General features: G+C 38.5%; 1 long non-coding RNA gene across 4 annotated transcripts in view; it reads left to right on the forward strand.

The window, feature by feature from the left end:
- The first annotated feature begins 1185 nt into the window (after positions 1 to 1185).
- Positions 1186 to 19898, forward strand: part of LOC112585150 — a 382398-nt gene continuing 363685 nt past the window's right edge. For 2 of the 4 annotated variants that reach the window (XR_006551316.2, XR_006551315.2), the window contains exons 1-2: positions 2087 to 2303; positions 6862 to 6905. This is a non-coding gene — a long non-coding RNA (uncharacterized LOC112585150). Of the gene's footprint in view, positions 2054 to 2086; positions 2304 to 6861; positions 6906 to 19898 lie in introns of those variants that run through there. The other 2 variants (XR_006551317.2, XR_006551318.1) reach the window with 2 other exon arrangements.

A 19898-nucleotide genomic window follows, 5' to 3' on the forward strand; every position in this document is an offset into this window, starting at 1 on the left:
CACACACATATACATAAGTATAAAAATGTGTAGGCACCCCAGTGTAGAGTGATAATAAAATTCCATAATTATAATTTACTACCTGCATTGAAAATGGTTGAGGAGGGGGTCAAAGGTAATACAAAGGCAAAATGACCATTGTGATAGAGTTCAGGCACAATGATGAGGTAAATAGAAGATACTGTAATTGGAAGAGGGATTTGGTGCCAAAATGGTTATTTTGGGGATAAACAGCTGCCCCTAGTACTTCTCATGAAATTTTTTTTATTCTTACTTTTAATGAGATGTTTGAGTTAGAAATATTCTTTTCAAAATGCTGCCTTCTGAGTAAGTTTGGGGCAGTTATTTACTTTTTTTTTTTTTTTTGAATCTCACAGTAACAATCTCATTCACTTAAATGTAATAACCTAAGAAGCATAAAAGGATACAAATCTGAATGACTAATATAGTTAGGAATATTATTCATCATCATCTTTTCATGCAAGGTCCTTGGCTTGCTTTAGAGAAACTAGTGGCTTCTTTCTGTACAGAATTGTTTGGTGACTGAAGCTAATGGGGAATATAGCTAAAATGCTCTTCTAAAGGAGACATCTCATATATATAGAAAAATATATAGATATGTGTATAGAAATGCACAAATACACACATATATATGCACAGTCCATTCTCCTTATTGGAAGTTGTTATAGTCTTTAAAATTACCACAAACACTAACCTAGGGAAAACTAACCCATTACTCTTAGGAAACATACAGGGTTAGGTTCCTATGAACCTCTGGTCACATCTTTCAACTGGTAAGTATGTGATCTTATGTGATGTTTGAATACATCTTACTGATTTTATTTTGTTGATCCCTTCACCTTGAACTCACAGTCAACAGCGCTATAACTCAACATTGAACAAAGCTTGTCTAACTCCTGTGTTTTCTGCATAAGGCACATTGCAGCCTTCTGGAGCTTAGAACATTTGACACCACTTAAACACTGTACCTGGGGGCCATTATAAATAGTGACATCACCAATATTAATAAAGCAGAAGCATGAGAAAAATGTAGCATTAAATAGACCACAGGAAGAGCACACTTGCTTTCAGTATGAGCTTAAACAAGAAAGCAGAGCATCTCCTTGTTTGACTTCAGCTGGTAACAGGCACGCCAGGTGGCCCTAACTCTCCACCACTCTGTGCATATCAAATGAGCAACAAATATATTTTAGCTGGTACATACGTTTTTAAATACTGAATCCACAAATAATGGAGAGAGACACACTATTCATATCACTTTCAACTTACTTAATATGTAGTAATATCCTCAGTAATAGCAATAAACCCTCCCCAACAAAGAATGTTTTATGTTTAAAGCATATTTTATTTGGAAAGAATTGGCTTAAAGCAGCTCATTTTTCCATTGGATTTGCAATGAATATGAAAGTGTTCTTACACAGTCAAGGATACTGCTCAAACTCACTGGCTTTGGCTTCTGATCCCATTTGAAGCTTTCTAGCACTTATGCAACTCTCCAAGGTACCCTGTAACTTAAAGAGAAAGGAGTTAAGTGACATTTTGGAGGCTTAGTGTAAAATTTGATATTTTGTGTTGAAGAATTTGACCTGTGTCTTAAATTTCTATCTCTCTCAGCATTAAATTATTCAAAAAACTATAAAGCAAAGGGAAATCATTTAATATAAGTTTTTTGGAGGTGGGTGGAAAGTGTTGCTTGCTTCACATTTTGTTTTAACCAAAATCCTAAGGAAATAAGCTAGGATTATTTAATGCCTACCCTTCATTGCTATGCAATGAAATATCCTCAAACACAGTGGTTGAGAAGACAAGCGGTTTAGTCTCCCTTGTGAGTCTTTGGGTTGGTTCCTCTGTGCTTGCCTGGGTAATTCCGCTTGCAGCTACAGGTCAACTATCAACAGAAGTGGTTCTGCCCCAGCAGCTCTCATCCTCTTGGCAATGCAGAGCTAGGATGGAGCCCGCACAAAAGCAGTAATACCGAAGGCCTCCTTAGGACTTCTCAGGTGGTGCTAGTGGTAAAGAGCACTCAGGAGAGGTAAGAGGCGCAGGTTCAATCGCTGGGTCGGGAATATCCCCTGGATGAGAGCGTGGCAACTCACTCCAGTATTCTTGCCTGGAGAATCCCATGGATAGAGGAGCCTGGCGGGCTACAGTCCATGGAGTCAACTGAAGTGACTTAGCACACAGCACACATAAGAACTCAACTTGGAATTGTCAAGCTCTCACCTCTGCCTTTTTCTACAGCCAAAGAAAGTCACAGGGCTCAACCTGAACTCAAGGAGTGGGTAAATGTAATCGTTCTCTTTAGAAGGAACTGCTAGAATATCAGATAGTTTCATTTGTCTATATCATCACTAACCTCATGAGAAAAATTTTGTTAGGAAGCTATTAAGCTCACAGTGATGTATGCAAATTTTTCAAAATCCTAGTTTTTTGTTTAAAAGCTTAAATTTTATGAATGGTAATATTATTGGAGTCCACTGATCAGGTTTAAGATTTCTTTTGCAAACAAACTTAAGGAAGGACGACTTGTAAATTTGGGATATAATATCAAATAAGATGATATTCAATAGTTTTAAGTTCTTCAACCAAAATAGTATATCAGAGAAAAGCTGAGAGCAGAAGCCTATGTGACAGTAAGCTCTTTTAGTAAGACAGATATTCAAGAGATTTGCAAAAATATAAAACAATGCCACTCATTACACTGCCTTCATCTGTTTTGGAAGACATAGTATTTCTTTTTAATAAAAATGTTATTTATGTTGGAAAAGAAGCAATTGCAAAGTTACAGAGCAAAGGATGTGGCTACAGGGAGGGAGGAGGAACCAAAACCATTGATTCAACGTACGGCACCTGTTGTATGTTTGGCACTTAGCTGATTCTGCTTCGCATGCTTTAGCAGATGTAACACATTCTCTTTTCCCTTCTCTGCTTCTTTCTCTATTCCTCCCTGGTAAATATGTTCATTAGCCCAATTATAAAGTGAAGGCTAGAGTGTCAACGTCAGCTGCTTAAAATTAGTAAGTGAAAGAACCAGGATTCACAGAAAGGGTCACAAGAGTTCAGACCTGAGCTCTTAAGGACAGCACTGTTTTGTTCAAAAGGGGGAAGCCTAGAACACAATAGAGCCAGAAACCAACCAGCGGGTTTGTCTGTCTTCACAGGCAATGCTCCATCACTCATACAACATCTTTTATAGAACAGAAACCTTAATGGAGAAAGCTCTCTTACTGAAATAACCGATTTCTCTCCCTTCTCTCAGAACCCATATCTGATATGCCGTTTACTCTCAGATTGTAATATCTTTCAAGTTCATCAATAATTAATGTTTCTCACTATTTCCATCACTATTAGGATGATCCAATCCAACACCATCTTTCAGCAGGATAACTGTAGTAACTTAGCTCATTTCCTTGCTTATACATTACTTAAAACCTGGATCTAATGCTCATGAGAGCAACCAGGGTGGTCCTTTTAGTACGGATTAATTTTTGGTCAAAACCAGCTCCGCAGTGTACATGGAGTAAAGTGCAGTCTCTTTCCAAAGCTCTGCAAAGCTCTCTTTAATCAGATCTCTGTGCCCCTTTTCTGATTTGGCTCCTTCTCCCACCGTTTTCCCCTTCATTCATTCTCCTCCAGTCATACTGATCACCTTGCCATTTCTCAAAACAAGGTAGGTTTTGGTCCTCAAGCTTCAGGCCTGGCTTTTGTACTGAAATTCTCTCCTGGAGTCAATCTTTATGGAAATGTTTACTTCCCTTATCTCTTTCAGCTGTTTGCTGAAATGTCAGTGAGTTTGCCTTGACACCCAGTGTAAGATTGAAAATTCCTCCTCCGTTGCCCCAAGTCAGCTTCTACCCTACAATCCTCAGGCCCTTTATTCTACTTTGCTTTTTCCTTTTTGCCCAACTCTTTTAATCTGATAGCAAATCATGTAATGTAGTGATGTATGATTTATTGTCAATCATCCATTTTTAGAAAATAAACTCAAGGAGGTAGGTTCTTTACTCTGTGCTATTGACTCTTGTATCCTAAACAGTAAGAAGAGTGTCTGCAGATAAACTCTTATTGAACCAATGAATGAACTGCTTATGGACGCAGAGTTTCCATATTGTATAAAATTTGGAAAAAGACCAATCTGGTTTTGTAATGAATGCAGGATCTACAAATTGCTACTTTTGTGACTTTGAGCAAATTAGTGGCTGCTGCTGCTAAGTCACTTCAGTCGTGTCCGACTCTGTGTGACCCCACAGACGGCAGCCAGCAGGCTCCCCAGTCCCTTGGATTCTCCAGGCAAGAACACTGGAGTGGGTAATTAGTGGCTAAGATCCCCCATTTTCTCTGAAATGAAGAGCAGACTGTCAGCTTCTCTTGAAACAACTTTCATTTTTGACAGTTGCATGGTAATTGGAATTCCAACATCTGGGCACTGGAGTTTAGCCAAGAAGTAGCAGTTTACCAAAGGGGGGCAATGTTGTTTTTGATCATGTGGACTCCAGCTACATTTTTAATTAAAAAAAATTATTTATTTTATTTTTGTCTGTGCTGGGTCCTTATTGCTGTGCGAGTTTTCTCTATTTGCAGCGAGCTGGGGCTACTCTCTAGTTCTGGTGCACAGGCTCCTCGTTGCTTCGGCTTCCCCTGTCCAGAGCACAGGCTCTAGAGCATGCAGGCTTCAGTAGTTGCTGCTCTGGGCTCAGCCAGTGCTCCCAGGCTCAGTACTTGCGGCACACTGACTTAGCTGTACCGCAGGATGTGGGAACTTCCTGGATCAGGAATCAAACCCGAGTCTCCTGCAGTGGCAGGCAGATTCTTTACCACCAAGCCACCAGGGCAGCCCTCAGCTACATTTTAAAGATTCATTTATAGCTCCTCTTAAAATGGAGAACTGCCACTCAGAGCAAGTCTTCGTCCTTACCCCTTCCCCCTGCAGTCAGTTGTTCTTCCTTCAGTTCCAAGCATGGAGCACCATGCTATCTCAATATTTCTTTATTCTCATAAGTAGAGCCATTCTTTTGGTATAAAGTTACTAGGACAAGCCAGCCATTCAAAATGGAAAATACTCAAATGAACTCATTTACAAAACAGAAAGAGACTCACAGACCTAGAGAATGAATTATAAAAGGGTGAGGGTAAGGGACAGTTAGGGAGTTTGGTATGGACATGTACACATTGGTATATTTAAAATGGATAACCAACAAAACCTACTGTAGAGCACATGTAACTCTGCCCAATGTTATTTGGCAGTCTGGACAGGATGGGGTTTGGGGGAGAATGGATACATGAATCCTTTGCTGAGTCCTTTGCTGTTCTCCTGAAACTATCACAGCATTGTTAATTGGCTATACCCCCAATACAAAATAAAAAGTTTAATTTAAAAAATTTCCATGTGGAATGTAAGCAATTGTATGAGAGTGTGGGTGGGGGTAGGTGTTCACTAAATGTTGAAATATACTTTGAGGTACACAGAGTCACTTTCAAAAATCCAAAAATAAATATAAATTGGAAAAGTTATAACTGTGAAATAATAGCCATATCCTTTTACTAGACCCTTTTCTGTCAGAAATAGAATTATTTCTTTCCTGCATAATCTGTTTACCAGTTTTGAGTTCATCCCATATTGCCAAAAATAATAAACTTAATATTCCTCTGAAGAGTTGTGTGTGTATGGACAATTCAATCTGTCCTCTTATTTCTAATAAGAAACATATTAGGTAACTAAGAACCAAATATGATACCGTTGCAGGGAGTCGATCAGTGAGGTTCTCTAACTGACATCAAGATACTTCTTTAGAACATTTTGCAGACTCATCTTTTCAACTTACCTTCCAAGGATTGTAAAGTTGGCGTGATGAATCTCTCTGGCTAATTTCAATCTCTTATTTTTTCTCATTTAGTATTTGGCCTCCTTGATCTATTGGTCCCAGGAAACTTGCTATCATTCAGCATTTTTTTAAGCATACACGAAAATCAATAATTGTCTTCCTTCTTTTAAAAATATAAAATTTTCTTACTATCACATTTTAGATATTTACCTTGTATGAGAAATATACTTTTGATATTTACTGTAAATTTTAAAAATAATTACTCTGAGTCTCATACATCATCTTCTAGGACTGAGAATGTCAGGTTTTTGTAGGGAAATTTTAAGTCATACCACTTATTATGAACCTAAGGGGTCTAACTTAATCAGCCCTGTGATTCTCCATATTTTATTGTCTGCCACTTGCAAGGACTGTTATTCCTGAGTGGGAACTCTCAGTGGGTTTTGCCAAGAGATGGTAAATTGTGTCCTGGAGCCAAATCTTTGTCAACAGGCTGATTTTGTCAATAAAGTTGAACTGGAACACAGCCATATCTATTAATTTACATACACAGAGTTGAGTAGTTGAAGAAGAGACTGCAGGCTTGCAAAGGCTAAAATATTTGCTGTTTCTTTCCAGAAGCTTGTCAATCCCTATGTTATGAAAAAAGGCTACAATAAATATGGCAATATTTATTTTTATCGCATCTGGTTAGACAATATCTAAGTGGACATAGACTCACTGTAACAATTTTTTATCCTCAATTCATTTTAATCCTAGTTGATGCATTTAAAATATTTACTGAATTTATTTCTTTGCATAAATTTTTTTTTTTTTCCTGTGCATAAATTTTTAAGATCGGTTTGTACATACTTGCTCATCTGTGGTCATTAGTATCATTGCGATGCATTTTGTCTAAAAAACACTTACTTGGAGGTGTGTTCATGTAGCTCTAACAATATAATTTCTAAATTTTCCATGGAATACTCAGTTTTTATATGTTTACTTTCACATTTTAATTATTAATTTTTTTTTTCAGTGTTGACTATGTTTGAAGTTGGCTGCAAAGATGTAAACTGACTGGTAAGTGACATCACGTTTCTTAATATGATGCTTTAAAAAACAATAAATAATCTGGTATCCTGGTCCTCAAAGCTATAAATGAAGAGCCATGCTTTATAGGAATTGGAATAGTCTGTTTTCTTCCTGCAGGTATGCAGATGAAGTATTATTTTCTTTTTTTTTTTGGTCTGGTTGCTTCACTGGATATCCTATATTTCATAAGGATATTTTCAGTCTTCAAAGTAACAAAAGTTAATTGAATTAATGGTTTGGAGAACAATGATGTTGGTGTCATCATGACACAAATTATGCTTTAAAGGAAAACAAGGATCCAGATAAATAATGGAAAAGAAGAAAAATAGGGAAACTAACTTGAGAAGAACTGTGAGTTGTTACTTTCTATAAACAACGTAATTTGCATGGATTTTATATTTTTAAACTTCTTAGCATTCCATAAAAAATACAGAATGTCTTTGAAATTCTGTCTTCCCATATATGGTTTAGAAATATGTAAAGAATGATTTGGTCTTGCTCGAGAATACAAATAGGATGAAGTACTGTTTCTTTTATGCAACAAAGTAATAAACTCTTGCAAGAAAATGTTAGATTTGCCAATATCATAACATGCACACTTAATAATAAAGTTTACAAGGGCTTGTTAATTTTATCTGGGATGTAATTACAAACTAAGTACTTTTTAGCATTAATTTAATGATTTTAATGACAGTTGGTATTTTTTGTTGTTACTCGTGTAGCATTCAAGTTGGAATAACCATAGTTGTGAAGCCAGTGGCTTTATGATGAACCTGGGAAATCTATTTTCTTTCTTGGTAAATAATTTATATATTCTGTGGATCTATGCTCCTTATGGGTCTATGTAGCTTAGTTGAGAAGCAGTACAACAGGAAGAATTTTACTTTTGACTTACATGTATAAAAATCAGATGAGTTTTTAAAGAGGAATCATTGGTATTTGTATCTCTCATTATTCTAATTGAATCTCTCACTATTCTCATTGAATAATGCAATATATGTTGGGAGAATCATTGGAAATACAATTACATGTAATTTTATGATTTAAACATACTCTATAATATCTATTTATGATATTTATCTTTTGGATAGATCTTTTAATAATCTTCTTTGAGAATACAGGAGGAAATATTATGAGTCAAAATATAATATTGCTTATACTATACCGCCTAATCTGCTTGTTATCATTTTATAATAATGTTGATTTGCTCCCATAGCATTTCTCTTTTAAATATTTATTTTACAAGTCAGACAGTGCTGTCTGATATGACCACAGGCAAATATGATAATGTTGTGGAATTATAACCCACATTCTAAGTATCAGTTGAGTACCTGCTGAAATAAAAGCATATGAATTTTAAAAACTCACTGTGAAAACCTAGAAAAATTAGAATGAATAAAAGGAGAAGAAATAAATTAAGTCAATAAATATAAAACATAGGCATTGCAAAATGAAAGGCCACAGCATTTTATACAAATTGGTGCCTTTTGATGTGAAAATTTTATCTTTAAAGTAGAAACTTAGGGCATTTGTTGATATGTTTGGTTGTTTAGTTTATCTTAATGTTTTTAAGTAAAGTATATGAAACCTGTTGATTCATCTTTCTTGAAAATATGTCACATGTATTTGAAATTTGTGCTAGGTATTATCTGATTGGCAGTTACATTAGAGGGAACCATAGTGTAGGAGACTGCAGAAAAAAATGCCATAAAGTATTTCTTGAAATTTATTCTGGGAAGAACTTGTCATTAACTAACCATGTTGGTGAAATTGAGTAGCCATATAATGGGCCCAAAAAAGAAGCCTTGGGTTTTGAATCCTTTACCTCTCACCTCTTACATTTAGTCCTTGTATTCTGTATTTTATTTCGTACCACAGTAACACATTCATAAGGAGTATATAAATATGTTTTTAAATCAGGACAAAAAGAACGACTTATTTGTAATACTAAACTGGTAACATAAGAAATTGATACATATGATTCAAATACTTCATATAGATGAAAGTGTATGTCTAACTTTTGTAGGAAAGCAGTTCTTTCCCAAACAGTTATAACATGATGAATTCACATGTCAAGAACTATTGTATCAAAGTCCTCCTCTCTGGTCTAAAATGACTCCCTCTTGTAATGTAAGAATTGCTAACTGGCTTGGACATTCTTTCTGATATTTAAACCCTGATGAACAAGGAAATCATTTGTCTTAAGTAATTTGTTAACATTTTCCAAGCACACACTCTTACTAAAATGTGTCTTCTTGATAATCCACGTATCAATAAAAAGTCCAAAAGGATACATAAATTCACTAAAATAATCAGTACTGTTTCAGGTTAACATTTTTTCTTAAAATTATGACTAAAGACATAATTTGGTTGTTAAGACCTATCTTAAATGAATAAAAGTTTATTTGTCACATGTTGTAGCTCTATAGTATCTCACGGCTGTAAGGTCTATAAGGATAGAGACTGGTTTACTAATGAACCTTAATAAATATTTTTTAATTTAGTAAATTAATTGGTTATATTTTTGAGGGCAAGACTCTGGGTAAATAGAAAGTATTAGTATTATTACTGTTTAATTATAGCATGCACAAAATAGCACCTTGGTTTTGATAATGGAACAGTATTCATTATACTGGAGGAGAGTGAAAGTTCAGTTCAGTTGCCCAGTCATGTCCGACTCTTTGCGACCCCATGGACTGAAGCATGCCAGGCTTCCCTGTCCATCACCAAGCCCTGGAGTTGACGCAACCTCATGTCCATCAAGTCAGTGATGCATTCCAACCATCTCATCCTGTCGTCTTTTTTCACTCCTCTTTCATTTTCATCAAGAGACTCTTTAGTTCTGCTTAGCTTTCTGCCATAAGAGTGGTGTCATCTGCTCATCTGACATTATTGATATTTCTCCCGGAAACCTTGACTTCAGCTTGAGCTTCATCCAGCCTGGCATTTCACATGACATACTCTGCTTATAAGTTAAATAAGGAAGGTGAGAGGGAAACCTGGCATGCTGCAGTCACAAACAGAGTGACAAAGCTGGCTTAAAACTCAATATTCAAAGAATGAAGATCATGGCATCTGCTCCCATCACTTCATGGCAAATAGATGGGGAAGCAATGGAAACTGTGACAGACTTTCTTTTCTGGGCTCCAAAATCACTGCAGATGATGACTGAAGCCATGAAATTAAAAGATGCTTGTTGCTTAGAAGAAAAGCTATGAACAATCTAGACAGCATATTGAAAAGCAGAGACATTCCTTTGCCAACAATTGTCCGTATAGTCAAAGCTGTGGTTTTTCCAGTAGTCATGTATGGATGTGAGAGCTGGACAATAAAGAAGGCCAAAGAATTGATGCTTTTGAACTGTAGTGCTGGAGAAGACTCTTGAGAGTCTCCTTGACAGCAAAGAGATCAAAGCAGTCAGTCCTAAAGGAAACCAGTCCTGAATATTCATTGGAAGGGCTGATGCTGCAGCTCAAAAGTTTGGCCACCTGAAGCAAATAATTGACACATTGGAAAAGACCCTGTTGCTGGGAAAAAATGAAGGCAGGAGGAGGGGATGACAGAGGACAAGACGGTTGGATGGCATTACCACTCAATAGACATGAGTTTAAGCAAACTCCAGGAGATGGTGAAGGAGGGGGAAGCCCTGCATGCTGCAGTCCACGGGGTCACAAAGAGGGGGCCCTACTAAGTGACTGAACAACAACAAATTCCCTAGGAGGAGGAGCAGGGACTCTGAATCTAGAATTTCTGGCTGATAATTCTAGCCATACAAATTATGTGACCTACATCTCTCTCTGTTACATTTTCATCATCTCCAGGTACTGAGGTGTGAATCCTTGTACTGTGCTTAAAGATGTTCACATCAGTAAGCACGGTGTAGTTATTAGTGAATATTATTACTGTTTTTTATTGTGGTTGTTGTTAGAAGTCAGACCTGTCTTCTATGGTTAGTGGGTTTGTATTCTAGTAGGAAAAAGGCAGAACAAAATGAACTCTAATGCTATAAAATATGATATATTTCAGAAACTTGAAACAGAGAGATTACTTGGGGACACTTAATGAATGAGAACTTGGAATTGTTTTGTGAATAAGGTAGCTCTTTAGAGTGGCCCTGAATAAATTCACATTATTGTGAAATTTATTGTGTACACGTCACCATCCAAAAACTGCAAGGACAACATTCTGAGGAAGAGGAACAGTAGAGAGCAGTTAAACTAAAGAGGCTTAGAGAAGCAACAAAATAGCAATAACTATAAATGGCTTTTAAATGTTACTTACTTTACTAACTAAATTTCCTATTTAAAAATCAATAACATTGCACATCATTTCTTGCTATCATTACTCTTTAACTTGGTTTCAATGGGCATTCAATGTCATGGTCCAACACACCTCTCCAACCTTACCTCCCACTGTCTTCATCTACCAGTCCAAATTTATATCCCAGCGATCTATTTTTTTCTCTTTTTTTCCTGAACCCCACTGTAGTTTTGTATGTTTTACATCTACCTCGAAGACTCTTATACCTATGACTGCACAGGACAAAATTCTAGCCTTCTATAAATTTCCTTATTCAAATGTTATTTCCTTTATAAAGTTTTTCCTGACTTTCTGTGTAATTTCAAATTTAACAGAGCAAATGCATGCACATGCAAACACACATACACACAAGGCAGAGTGGTAGACTAAATTCTCAGTTTATTTAATCAAGGATAGAGGATCTTATAAGGAATGAGTTTGATCACCCAGAACTGGAGCAGATTTCAGTAGCATTCCCTTGGTGCCCAAGTCCCTTAGGAGTGACAGGTGGCATGCATCTGCCAGTGACACTGTCCACGTATAGGGGAGTCTTGCTGATTGGAGAGGTTTCATTTTTTACTGGGCAATAATCCTTACATAACTGATATTTTCATTACCATCCATTAAGAATTATATAATCTATAGGCTTCCATTTAAGGGAACACTTGATTCCTGCCTTTTGAACTAATGTCAGGGACAGTGAAAGGATTTTATCAACTAGGGAAAGTGGGAATATAGTTCTGAGTAGTTGTATTGAGAGGTCTAGCACTGCAGAAAACTTTTCAAAACCGTCTTTACACAATATGAGGATTTTCATTTTCTTACTCCCATAGGATTTTCTTTGTACTATGATCCAGACTGTAGGTTGGGGGCTACAAAACAGTAAATGAGGTACAGTCTGGTCTTCATGGAGTCATGGAACACTTGACAACACAGATCTATGGCCAGCTAATTTGAAAACCTTGGCAGTAACCGAGGTGTCCTCTGGTAGATGAATGGATAAACAAGCTGTGGTATACCCAGGCAATGGAATATTACTTGGTGCTAAGGTGAAATTATTTACTAAGCCAGGAAAAGACAGGGGGAGACCTTACATGCATATTAATCAGCAGAAAATGTTGAAAGAGTACATGCTATACGATTTCAGCTATATAACATTGTCGAAACGGGAAAACTATGGAGCCCATGAAAAGATCAGTGGTTGCCAGGGGTGAAGGTTGGGAGCATAGGAAGAGCACAGAGGATTTTTAAGGGAGTGAAAATACTGTCTGATGGCATATTATGAACCAGATCAGATCAGATCAGTCGCTCAGTCATGTCCTACTCTTTGCGACCCCGTGAATCACAGCAGGCCAGGCCTCCCTGTCCATCACCAACTTCCGGAGTTCACTCAGACTCACATCCATCGAGTCAGTGATGCCATCCAGCCATCTCATCCTCTGTCATCCCCTTCTCCTCTTGCCCCCAATCCCTCCCAGCATCAGAGTCTTTTCCAATGACTAAAACTCTTCGCATGAGGTGGCCAAAGTACTGGAGTTTCAGCTTTAGCATCATTCCTTCCAAAGAAATCCCAGGGCTGATCTCCTTCAGAATGGACTGGTTGGATCTCCTTGCAGTCCAAGGGACTCTCAAGGGTCTTCTCCAACACCACAGTTCAAAAGCATCAATTCTTCGGCACTCAGCCTTCTTCACAGTCCAACTCTCACATCCATACATGACCACAGGAAAAACCATAGCCTTGACTAGACGAACCTTTGTTGGCAAAGTAATGTCTCTGCTTTTCAATATGCTATATAGGTTGGTCATAACTTTCCTTCCAAGGAGTAAGCATCTTTTAATTTCATGGCTGCAGTCTAAACCCTAGCATGTACTGCACCAAGAGTGAACTCTAATGTCAGCTATGGAGTGGTGACAATTTGAGTGGTGATAATGTGTCAGTGTAGGTCCATCAACTGTGATAAATGTACCACTCTGGTGGGTGATGTCAATAATGGGAGAGGGTGTGCATGTAAGTGGGTAGAGGGTATACGGGATATCTTTAAAATTTATCAATTTAGCTGTGAACATGACTGCTCTTTAAAAAAACCTGTTTTAAATAAAAATAAAATATTTAAAAAACAAAAAAGCCAACTAATTTGAATAATAATCTGTGTCACCAAAGGGACCAGTAGTGAGTACCAGCAGAACCTGTCAATAGGACATCTAATTCACTGTAGGAGAATGAGAGGTTCTTTGGAGAAGGTGACAATTAAGGTGTTGTTATGAGCTAACTAGGTAAAGAGGTTGGAGAAGAAAATCCCAATCAGGTGGAATACCATGCTAAAGAACCCTTAAATATGAGTAGTATACATCCATGGAGCTGGATATAGTTCAACATCCTGGTCTCTAAGAGGATGTCAATGATGGAGTGCAGCTTTGTGTTTTAGGGTCCAACTCAGTACTTCCTGGGGGCTTCCCTGATAGCTCAGTTGGTAAAGAATCTGCCTGCAATGCAGGAGACCCCAGTTCGATTCCTGGGTTGGGAAGATCTGGTGGAGAAGGGATAGTCTACCCACTCCAGTATTCTTGGACTTCCCTTGTGGCTCAGCTGGTAAAGAATCCACCTACAGTGTGGGAGACTTGGGTTCGATCTCTAGGTTGGGAAGATCCCCTGGAGAAGGGAAAGGCTACCCACTCCAGTATTAAGGCCTGGAGAATTCCATGGACTGTATAGTCCAGGGGGTCATAAAGAGTAGGACACGACTGAGTGACTTACACTTTACTTCACTTCAGTACCTACTAGTCCAGCGTATGTTTTTTAAGTTTTTTTTTTTCTTTAATGAATTACTTATTGTGGCTGTATCACTGTGTTAGGTGTTACATCTAAAGAAATGATCATCTTGATTCACTTACATTATGTTCAGTTGAGCTCAGTCGTGTCTGACTTTTTGCAACCCCGTGAGCCTCAGCACACCAGGCCTCCCTGTCCATCACCAACTCCTGGAGTCCACCCAAACCCATGTCCATTGAGTCAGTGATGCCACCCAACCATATCATCCTCTGTCATCCCCTTCTCCTCCTGCCCTCAATATTTCCCAGCATCAGGGTCTTTTCAAATGGGTCAGCTCTTCGCATCAGGTAGCCAAAGTATTGGACTTTCAGCTTCAACATCAGTCTTCCAATGAACACCCAGGACTGATCTCCTTTAGAATGAACTGGTTGGATCTCCTTGCAGTCCAAGGGACTCTCAAGAGTCTTCTCCAACACCACAGTTCAAAAGCATCAATTCTTCGGCACTCAGCTTTCTTTATAGTCCAACTCTCACATCCATTCATGACTACTGGGAAAACCATAGCCTTGACTAAATGGACCTTTGTTGGCAAAGTAATGTCTCTGCTTTTGAATATGCTGTCTAGGTCAGTCATAACTTTCCTTCCAAGCAGTAAGTGTCTTTTAATTTCATGGCTGCAATCACCATCTGCAGTGATTTTGGAGCCCCCCAAAATAAAGTCTGCCACTGTTTCCACTGTTTCCCCATCTATTTGCCACGAAGTGATGGGACTGGATGCCATGATCTTAGTTTTCTGAATTTTGAGCTTTAAGGTTACTTAGACATATATGTGCTCTGTGTGTGTGTGTGTGTGTGTGTGTGTGTGTGTGTGTATTAGAGGGATAGGTAGGGAAGGAGGTGAGGAAAGTGGGGAGGGAGGGAAAAAAGACACAAAGACATTTAGGTATCTTTTTCAGATCTCTAAAAATAATTTTGCCACATGGTCACTTTTTGTGTGTGTGTTTTCATAATATGCACATGTTTCTGGAAATCTTCATTTGAGGAAGACCACTTTTATTAGTGGGAGTTCCCTGGTAGCTCAGACGGTAAAGACTCTGCCTGCAATGTGGGAGACCTGGGTTTGATCTCTGGGTTGGGAGATCCCCTGGAGGGGGGCATGGCAACCCACTCCAGTATTCTTGCCTGGAGAATCCCCATGCAGAGTGGAGCCTGGTGGGCTACAGTCCATGGGGTCACAAAGAGTTAGACATGACTGAGCGACTAAGCACAAAAAAGCACACTTTTATTAGTGGCATTTGAGTGATTATCTTATTGACTTACAGCACATTGATTAATGTGAAATGCTTTTTTAGGCACTCGATAAATGTTTTTTGACTGACTGACTTTCACAAACATTTGAGATAAGAATGATGTATATAGTGGAGTCACTTTGCCAACAGGAAACTAACTGGGTGTCTGGATTTGTATACACTGTAAATCAGAAGGACATGAATGTCTTGCAACTGCCTGGAAGAAGCACACAGATGCACTTTTCCAAGCAACAGATTCACTTTTCTGCAGCTTATGAAGGGAAAAAAAGCTTCAGGCAGGACCAAACAAACTATTCTTGGGACCGACAATAGTGTAAATCCACACTATTTTACACATTTTATAGCATCATACAGGGGAACATGAAACAGTACCTGTATATCATAGACATAATAGATAAGAGCACACACTTTGGAATTAGTCCTGGCTGGAATTGAAGCTCATCTTCATAGTAACCATCTGTGTAGCTTTGAGCATATCTTTTAATTTCTGTAAAAATTGGTGTGTATATAGAAAGTTGAATAATGCCCAATCCTCCCTAACAAGATGTCCTTATCCTAATCCCTGAAATCTGTAATATGTCACTTGAGATGCTAAAAGGGACTTTGCTAAAAGGGACTCAAGACCCAGATGGAAAGGTTATTCTGCATTATCTTGATGGGCCCAATGTAATCACAAGAGTCCTTATAAGAAGTGTGCGTCACAGAACGGTATGGCATTACAGAAGCAGGAGGCAGGACTAGGAGGCCAAGGGATGCAGGCCACCTCAGGAAGATGGAAAATGCAATGAAGCCAATATAGTTCAGTCATCTGAAAATGGGCATAACAAACCTCCATAATAGGGTTACTGTGAGGTTTAACTGTGATAATTAGCATAAACGCAATCAGCAACATAGACTATAAGGATTCAAAGAATGCAGAACCCAAGCATACATCCAGTGCTTGAAATCTTTCCTTGTTCACATAAATAAGCTTTCCAGTTTACATTTTAACTGAACATTTTGCCTTGTGTATTGAACTCACTTATTTCATAATGTAAAAAGTACTTTTGCTTACCATGGGAAGGATAGGAGAACAACCAGGAATGAGGGAGGGAGGGGAAAGAGACAGACAGAGAGAAAGAAGTATTGAGAGAGAATAGATAGAAGAGAGAAAAGGTGACATTTATGTCTCCCATCATACCCTTCTTTTGACCCTATCATAGCATTTAGCAGGGTTTAATTTTACTTCCTGCTTACTTGTCAGCATACCTCACTCTTTAACTTGGCTTTCAAGGACATCCAATGTCAAGGTCCAACCCATGTCTCCAAACTTATCTTCCAACATTCTCCACCTACCAGTCCAATCTGATTTTATATTCTAGTAAGTGAACATATTATAATGTATACTTTTTCATTTTGTTGTTGTTCAGTCACTCAGTTGCGTCCAACTCTTTGTGACCCCGTAGATGGCAGCACACAAGGCTCCCCAGTCCCTCACCACATCCCAGAGCCCACTCAAATTCATGTCCATTGAGTTGGTGATGCCATCCAACCATCTCATCATCTGTTGTCCCCTTCTTCTCCTGCCTTTCCCAGTGTCAGGATTTTTTCTAATGAGTTGGTCACTTATTTGCATCAGGTGGCCAAAGTATTGGAGTTTCTGCCTCAGCTTCAGTCCTTCCAATGAATATTTGGCATTGATTTTCTTTAGGATTGACTGATTTGATCTCCTTGCAGTCCAAGGGACTCTCAAGAGGCTTCTCCAAAACCACAGTGCAAAAGCATCAAATCTTTGGCACTCAGTTTTCTTCATTGTCCAACTCTCATATCCATACATGACCACTGGGAAAACCATAGCTTTGACTAGATGGACCTTTGTTGGCAAAGTAATGTCTCTGCTTTTTAATATGCTGTCTAGGTTGGTCATAGCCTTTCTTCTAAGGAGCAAGTGCCTTTTAATTTCATGGCTGCAGTTACCATCTGCAGTGATTTTGGAGCCCAAGAAAATAAAGCCTCTCACTGTATCCATTATTTTCCCATCTATCTGCCATGAAATGATGGCACTGTATGCGATGATCTTCATTTTTTGAATGTTGAATTTTCAGCCAGCTTTTTCACTGTCCTCTTTCACCTTCATCAAGAGGCTCTTTAATTTCTCATATAATGTTTGAAAAGCAGCCTTAAAAGAGGTGACATTTTCCCATTGTTAAACACAGTTGTTGGGATTTACCTGAAAGCCTAACTTTAGTATGATGATTGAAATGATAAAAAACCAATTCACAGTAACTGAAAACTAAAAGCAACACTAGCATTTGGCTGGACTCCAGCACTCAAATAGTGGCAGCAGGAACAGGTCTTATCCTCATCCCACCTCTGCCTCGCTCTCCTTTGTACCATCTTCCTTTACAGGTTGGCTCTAGCCATATACAGAGCTACCATTTAAGACTGATATTCTACAAGTCTAGCAAAATCCATGGCAAAACATCCTCTCTCTTTAAAATTGCTTTGGCCACAGTTTTAAGCTGATGGCTCATGGGCAAATATAATAGGGAGGAGATGAATTATTTGATTGATTTGCACATGAGTCTGTACTCAAGACTGAACATCAAGGAATGGTTTTAAATACATAAACCACGGGCGATATGATTTCCCTTTATTTAGAAATAACGTGCTTGGTCATGTAGAGAAAGTATCAGAAGAGGAAACAGTACACCAATAGGGAGATTTTACAATTGGAGGTAACATAATAGAGGACAAGGGCTGTTTTCTAGACTCACTAAACTGAAATCACTCACCAGGAATCCTGAGTAAAAACCCAACATGTTTGCTTATTTTGTGGTTGAAACAGGACAGAAGGGGAGAAATGATTTGTTCAAGGTCACATGCCCAACTCACATAAATAATCTTTGTTTCCTGTCTTGCAGATCTGTCTTCTCTCCTTTATTTCTTAGAAAGGAAACCAACATCTACCACTCAGTTTTTCTAGGGGGAAGCAGATTTTCAGTTTAAATGATTACGACTTGTTAAAAACACAGATTTGGTTCTTCAAGGCCTAATTCACCATGGGCATTCCTTTCCCTCTGGATAAATCCCCTTTCTCCAAGCCAAAGGATCAGTACTACCTTTGGCTTGAGAATCTTATTCACTTAGAATCTTTGGCATTGGTCCCATCACTTCATGGCAAATAGATGGGAAAACAGTGGAAACAGTGGCTGACTTTATTTTTCTGGGCTCCAAAATCACTGCAGATGGTGATTGCAGCCATGAAATTAAGAGGCTTACTCCTTGGAAGGCAAGTTATGACCAACCTAGACAGCATATTCAAAAGCAGACATTACTTTGCCAACAAAGGTCAGTTTAGTCAAGGCTATGGTTTTTCCAGTAGTCATGAATGGATGTAAGAGTTGGACTATAAAGAAAGCTGAGGGCAGAAGAATTGATGCTTTTGAACTGTGGTGTTGGAGAAGACCCTTGAGAGTCCCTTGGACTGCAAGGAGATCCAATCAGTCCATCCTAAAGGAGATCGGTCCTGGGTGTTCATTGGAAGGACTGATGTTGAAGCTGAAAGTCCAATACTTTGACCACCTGATGTGAAGAGCTGACTCGTTTGAAAAGACCCTGATGCTGGGAAAGATTGAGGGCAGGAGGAGAAGGGGATGACAGAGGATGAGATGGTTGTGTGGCATCATCAACTCAATGGACATGGATTTGGGTGGACTCCGGGAGTTGGTGATGGACAGGGAGGCTTGGCATGCTGCGATTAATGGGATCACAAAGAGTTGGACACAACTGAGCAACTGAACTGAACTGAGGTTATTTTATTTATTTTTTTTCTAACATCCCACTTTGCTTTTGAGATTCTGGCTGAGTCTAAAGTCTAAACAATAATTCACATCTATCCATTCAATAAATATCTACTTAATATCTACTATGTGTCAGAGACTGTGCAAGGTTATGGAGACACTGTGATGGATAAACTAGTTCAAGAACTCAAAGATTTTGACATTTACTGAGGTGTGCAGACAAAGAAACAGGAAGTAAAATTAAACCCTGGTAAATACCATGACAGGGGCAAGAGAGAATGACAGGGTACAATGGAGACAGAGGAAAGATAGCTACTGGGTATTGCTGGAGAGGAAGGTATAGAGATGGTCAGGAAAGGTGATGGGCAAGTTGACTTTTAAGTCAAATATTAGGCCCAAAGTACACCAAAGGATTGGAGGATAAGTGATAGGGGAAAGATATAAGCAGAGGTCTAGAATAGCAACAATCAAAAAGGCATGTGATAAAAGGGAAACTAAAGTGAGTTTGGCATGACTGAAGAATAGAGTGATGTTTTAGAGGTTTACGTCAGTAGATAGAATGGACCGTGGGAAGAAACAAGAGTGGAGAGATGAGTAAGGACCAGGAAGGAAAGATCTGTCAAACCATGAAAAGGGGTTTGGATTTTATCTGGGACATGCAAGAGTTTGTCATGTGAGGGAGAAACAGGCAAACTTCTGATTCTGAAAATAGCTCTCTGACTATACAGCAAACACAGAACTGGGATAGAAGTGAACCGAACAAACGGAGCCTCTTCAACCCAATTAAGTATGATTATGAATCAAGACTTGTTATGGTTTT

Source organism: Bubalus bubalis, chromosome 5 (genome assembly GCF_019923935.1).
Source record: "Bubalus bubalis isolate 160015118507 breed Murrah chromosome 5, NDDB_SH_1, whole genome shotgun sequence".
Taxonomy (NCBI): Eukaryota; Metazoa; Chordata; class Mammalia; order Artiodactyla; family Bovidae; genus Bubalus; species Bubalus bubalis.